The sequence below is a fragment of the Lytechinus variegatus genome, chromosome 2 (genome assembly GCF_018143015.1).
Source record: "Lytechinus variegatus isolate NC3 chromosome 2, Lvar_3.0, whole genome shotgun sequence".
In the NCBI taxonomy this organism is placed as follows: domain Eukaryota; kingdom Metazoa; phylum Echinodermata; class Echinoidea; order Temnopleuroida; family Toxopneustidae; genus Lytechinus; species Lytechinus variegatus.
In genome coordinates this window covers 44,367,428-44,373,285 of record NC_054741.1, presented here as the reverse complement: position 1 = coordinate 44,373,285, position 5,858 = coordinate 44,367,428, and the positions used below count along the sequence as shown (strand labels likewise).

The 5,858-nt window shown below is 37.9% G+C and overlaps 1 long non-coding RNA gene across 1 annotated transcript; it reads right to left on the bottom strand.

Annotated features, from left to right (window-relative positions):
- Nucleotides 1-236: 236 nt before the first annotated feature.
- On the bottom strand, nucleotides 237-2,007 carry LOC121409468. The gene is made up of 2 exons (XR_005969161.1): nucleotides 1,829-2,007; nucleotides 237-1,281 (listed from the first exon to the last, which is right to left on the bottom strand). It is a non-coding gene; the product is annotated as an uncharacterized LOC121409468 (long non-coding RNA).
- Between the last annotated feature and the right edge of the window lie 3,851 nt (nucleotides 2,008-5,858).

Genomic DNA, 5,858 nt, shown 5'->3' with positions numbered 1-5,858 from the left:
TTTTGTGTACAAAGCCAATGTTGAATTTTCTCATCTTCTTCATATGGACATGATTATTTTTACTTCCACATGTGAAATTACTTGATTTCAGCATAATTATGCTTCAAAAAAATGTCCTGCCATAATTTTGGCAAAACACAAAGATATACATAAGAAATTCATAAAACAATAAAATACATAAGTCTGATAAGAAATTCATTTCAATCTAGGATTTTTTTTTCATTTTGATTGTTAGCAATGGTATAAAAGTATGATTTATGCAGAAATTAGCATAATTAATTAATGTTAAAGATCTGACGATTTCGGAAAAATTAACCAAACAGCATTGCACAAGACATCCCCCACTATTATCATACCAATTTTCAAGGCGTTAATGTGATCATTGGCAGAGATCTCAAGGGAAGTTGATTTAACCCCCCCACCCCTGTAAAAACAAGTGTTAAAAAAGAAGACACAAGTAAATAATGAAATTCTTACTTGTACATTACAAAAGTACCTGTTCTAGAGCAAGTCCACTGTACAAAAAAAAGTTAATGTGAATGGAATAGAGATAAGTAAAATATGCATGACACGGAAAACGTCAAAATAGGATGTAAAATAAGAAATTAATTAATCAAGTGATAAAACAGGTGATATGCAAACAAGTCTATGTCACACACTCACTCTTTCTTCTGTAGAAATATATTATAATGCTTGATTTTTTACAGAATTATGAGAAAACTCTTCATCGAATTGAGTATAGGTTGCCACAATGGCTTTTTACAAAAGTTTCAGGGAGAAATCAAACCATATCTCACCTGTACTTTATACACATTATGAGGGGAAAAAATCATGATACTAGTATATTACAAAAGAAACACTGAGTGGAGATGGAGAACGTCACTTTGTCACTCATTTGCATACTGACCAGGATGTCTGTTTTGTGAAAATAAGCGAAACTTCAAAATGTCAACACTCTCATTTTACATCAAATTTTGATGAAATGTTTAGTCTTATGCTCATTGGACTTTTCTGTATTATATCAAAGAAACTTTTTGTTGGGGTGGACTTGCCCTTCAGGAAAGTACAAGGCTTGTTTCCCTCCAGGAATTCTTGTATAGACATGGGTCCCATCGATCACTCACACAGTTGTTGTTGGGTAGTCTCAATCTCATCTCTGGTTGTTGAAGTTCTCACAAAACCTCTTTTTTTCTTGCTATGGCTTGCGAAACATCTTTGATCACTCACAAACAGATAATTGCAACACTGATGCCTCATCACCACGTATTCCCTGAAATTATCCTGTAAATGAAGATATATTGCCAGAAGTTGCATCTTACTCTGCGTTTTAATTTTAATTTTTTTAAGATGACAAAGAGAAAACAAAACGTAACTATTCTATTGTCTTTACATTGTAAGATTTGAAAAAAAAGACTGGTTCCCAAATGGAATCCTTTAAAAATTACTTTACTGGTCTAAAGGCTAAACCTATCCGTATCCCATAAACATTTATGTGACAAACATACATTGAGCATAGCCGATGCAATACTTTTTTTCAAATAACCAAGATCATGATGCAACCTCTCATATTTTTTTCTTTAATGTAAATTAGGGATTTTGGAAGAATCTGTCCACAATGGATGACAAAACATATAGTTCTAATTTACATTTCTGATTGTATTATCATATGCACAGTTCATTGTAAATTAAAAACAGGCAGTTGCCAAAATTTATTATCACTTTCTACATTGAGTCTTCCTTCTTACAAGAATATCACTAATACTTGCATACACTAGGCTTGTCTTGAGATGTTATTGTTATATAACTTTCTTATTAAAAAAATACTTACACCATACAAAAGCAGAATTGTCAATATTTGCAGAGAGAAAGGTAGTCTATCACTAGGCCCTTTGTCCCTCTTCAGGCTCAGATCATCTTCAAGCATGTTGATGAGGTAGTGTGTGGTCTCTTTTAAAAAGTTTCCTCCTGTCAACCACTCCTAATTGCAGTTCTTGTTGGCATATTCCTATTGAGTTAGAGTGAGAAGCACAAGAAAAGATTTAAACATTGAAAAAAATATGTAATCTTAACTACCTTTACTGCGTACTGTCAAAATTAATAGGCCTACCTTTTAAATCTGCATATATTTGGTCAAATGACTTTTTTTTGCCCACAACCTAATCAGATTGCCATTCTCATAAAGTTAAATTTAAATTGATCAACTGGATCTACAAATATTTGACATTTAGGCATTATACTCTATGACCATGTGACACAGAATTTAGATCAATTCAGTCACTGTCAGATGTGTACATCAACCAAGATTGAAATTGATCAAAATAAGTGGTTCTTTATCATGACAAAAAATTTTATGATAATAAAGTTTTAGACGGTGACAAAGAAAAAAATTAGAAAATAGACAAAAGTCCACATAGAAACGACAACAAAAATGAACATACCTCTCTTAGTCTCTCAGGACAGCCTGTGCATGTTAACTTGTAAGATGTTTTCATCCATTCAAAAATTTACTGCGGAAATAAACAAAGTACAGATAGATCTACATTAAATTAAGCTTTAAATCTAATGGACATGAAACAATTCAACATCTCTTCAAACCTGCCAGATTTCCAACCAAAATGTAAATTCTTATTATCATTTGGGGTGATTTGTTAAAATAATCCATTCAATTAATTGTTCTACAGAACGGTGCTTCATAACATAGCTCATCGTATTGTAGCTACATCATGTAAACAAAGCGAGTCAAGCCTATTGTATTATGCAGTGCGCAGCAAGGGATGGGAAGATTTTGCAAAAAAAATGGCCACCAGATCGATCTGATTATTTAGGCCCTATAAGAATATTTATTCCTTTTATTATATAAGGTGTAAAAAAGGTATAAAACTTAAATTTAGTGTATTTAACCAATTTGCAGTGATGTGGATATTGAAGGGGATTCCATCAATTGTTTACCAGCTTCGACACACACTGACATAGCCCTAGGGCCTACCCAAGGCTAACCCTGGGCCGGCGCCCAGGAGCTCATGTATTGACCCATACTCACGGGACAAGGGTAGATTATGGTCAAAATATCTAGCAAGATAAATTATGAAAACAGAAATTATGCACTTACGATTATATGGATGAAGGTCTAACGAGTGGCAGTTTTCCTGACAGACTGGAACCTCAAAAAACGAAGTTCTCTCCTTCTACCCCCATTTCGACCGGCCATTTTGTTACAATTCATAACAAAAATGGCAGATCAAGACGTGGATAGGAGAAAACTTTTCGTTTTTTGAGGTTCCAGTCTGTGCCCAGATGTCAGAAAAACTGCCACTCGTTAGACCATCATCCATATAATCGTGGTAAGTGCATAATTTCTGTTTTCATAATTTATCTTGCTAGATATTTTTACCATAATCTACCCTTGTCCTGTGAGTATGGTCAATTACACGGTAAGTTCCTGGGCTCCCGCCCGCATAGCGGGCGGGAGTTCCCTTGGTTAACCCAAGGCCTAGACTAGCGTGTCTAACTTGGGCTACGGCTTCATGATAAAAAAATTATTAAAAATATCAGAGTCCTCGAGGGGCGCGAGGCTAGATCTACTACATTTCTCAAGTTGGATCTGAATAAGTGAATGTTGAAAAATAATTTTTGTGATCACTAGACTACTTGGAGACAGGATCTAAGGTAGACACGGTTAGTGTTTTGTTTTCCCATTCACTAAAAATTGACCCAAAATATTTTTTTATGCTCTTAGTTTAGTTATGGTTATTAAATTAATTCTGCAATTTTGTGCAGTTACTTAATTAGGGGTCCACCCGCCAGTCATAAGGACCACTGGTCATAATACCCGCTAGTTATAAGGACCGCTAGTCATAATAGTCATAAGGGTCGCTATTCATAAGGGGCTTTGTTCATAGAGGTCGCAAGTCATAATCAACGATGGGGTTCGCCATTCATAATCAAACAAGAGGGTCGCTAGTCATAATAAAGGAAGAGGGTCGCCAGTCATAAGGAGGAAAAGGGTTCGTTGATCATAAGGGTCGCCATTCATAATAGTGGATGAGGGTCGCCAGTCATAATAGTAGAAGGGGTTCGCCAGTCATAATGGTAGATGAGGGTCGCTATTCATAATAGTAGAAAGGGTTCGCCAATCATAATAATGGATGAGGGTCGCCAGTCATAATAATAGAAGGGGTTCGCCAGTCATAATGGTAGATGAGGGTCGTTAGTCATAATAGTAGATGGGGTTCGCCAGTCATAATAATGGATGAGGGTCGCCAGTCATAATATTAGAAGGGGTTCGCCAGTCATAATGGCAGATGAGGGTCGCTAGTTATAATAGTAGATAGGGTTCGCCAGTCATAATAATAGATGAGGGTCGCCAGTCATAATATTAGAAGGGGTTCGCCAGTCATAATGGCAGATGAGGGTCGCTAGTCATAACAGTAGATGGGGTTTGCCAGTCATAATAGATGAGGGTCGCCAGTCATAATATTAGAAGGGGTTCGCCAGTCATAATGGCAGATGAGGGTCGCTAGTCATAATAGTAGATGGGGTTCGCCAGTCATAATGGTAGATGAGGGTCGCTATTCATAATAGTAGAAAGGGTTCGCCAGTCATAATAATGGATGAGGGTCGCCAGTCATAATAGTAGAAGGGGTTCGCCAGTCATAATGGTAGATGAGGGTCGTTAGTCATAATAGTAGATGGGGTTCGCCAGTCATAATAATGGATGAGGGTCGCCAGTCATAATATTAGAAGGGGTTCGCCAGTCATAATGGCAGATGAGGGTCGCTAGTCATAATAGTAGATGGGGTTCGCCAGTCATAATAATAGATGAGGGTCGCCAGTCATAATATTAGAAGGGGTTCGCCAGTCATAATGGTAGATGAGGGTCGCTAGTCATAACAGTAGATGGGGTTCGCCAGTCATAATAATAGATGAGGGTCGCCAGTCATAATATCACAAGGGGTTCGCCAGTCATAATGGCAGATGAGGGTCGCTAGTCATAATAGTAGATGGGGTTCGCCAGTCATAATAGTGGATGAGGGTCGCTATTCATAATAGTAGAAAGGGTTCGCCAGTCATAATAATAGATCAGGGTCGCCAGTCATAATAGTAAAAGGGGTTCGCCAGTCATAATAATGAATGAGGGTCGCTAGTCATAATAGTAGATGGGGTTCGCCAGTCATAATGGTAGATAAGGGTCGCTATTCATAATAGTAGAAAGGGTTCGCTAGTCATAATAATAGTTGAGGGTCGCCAGTCATAATAGTTGAAGGGGTACGCCAGTCATAATGGTAGATGAGGGTCGCTATTCATAATAGAAGAAAGGGTTCGCCAGTCATAATAATGGATGAGGGTCGCCATTCATAATCAAACAAGAGGGTCGCTAGTCATAATAAAGGAAGAGGGTCGCCAGTCATAAGGAGGAAAAGGGTTTGTTGATCATAAGGGTCGCCATTCATAATAGTGGATGAGGGTCGCCAGTCATAATAGTAGAAGGGGTTCGCCAGTCATAATGGTAGATGAGGGTCGCTATTCATAATAGTAGAAAGGGTTCGCCAGTCATAATAATGGATGAGGGTCGCCAGTCATAATAGTAGAAGGGGTTCGCCAGTCATAATGGTAGATGAGGGTCGTTACTCATAATAGTAGAAGGGGTTCGCCAGTCATAATGGATGAGGGTCGCCAGTCATAATATTAGAAGGGGTTCGCCAGTCATAATGGCAGATGAGGGTCGCTAGTCATAATAGTAGATGGGGTTCGCCAGTCATAATAATAGATGAGGGTCGCCAGTCATAATATTAGAAGGGGTTCGCCAGTCATAATGGCAGATGAGGGTCGCTAGTCATAATAGTAGATGGGGTTCGCCA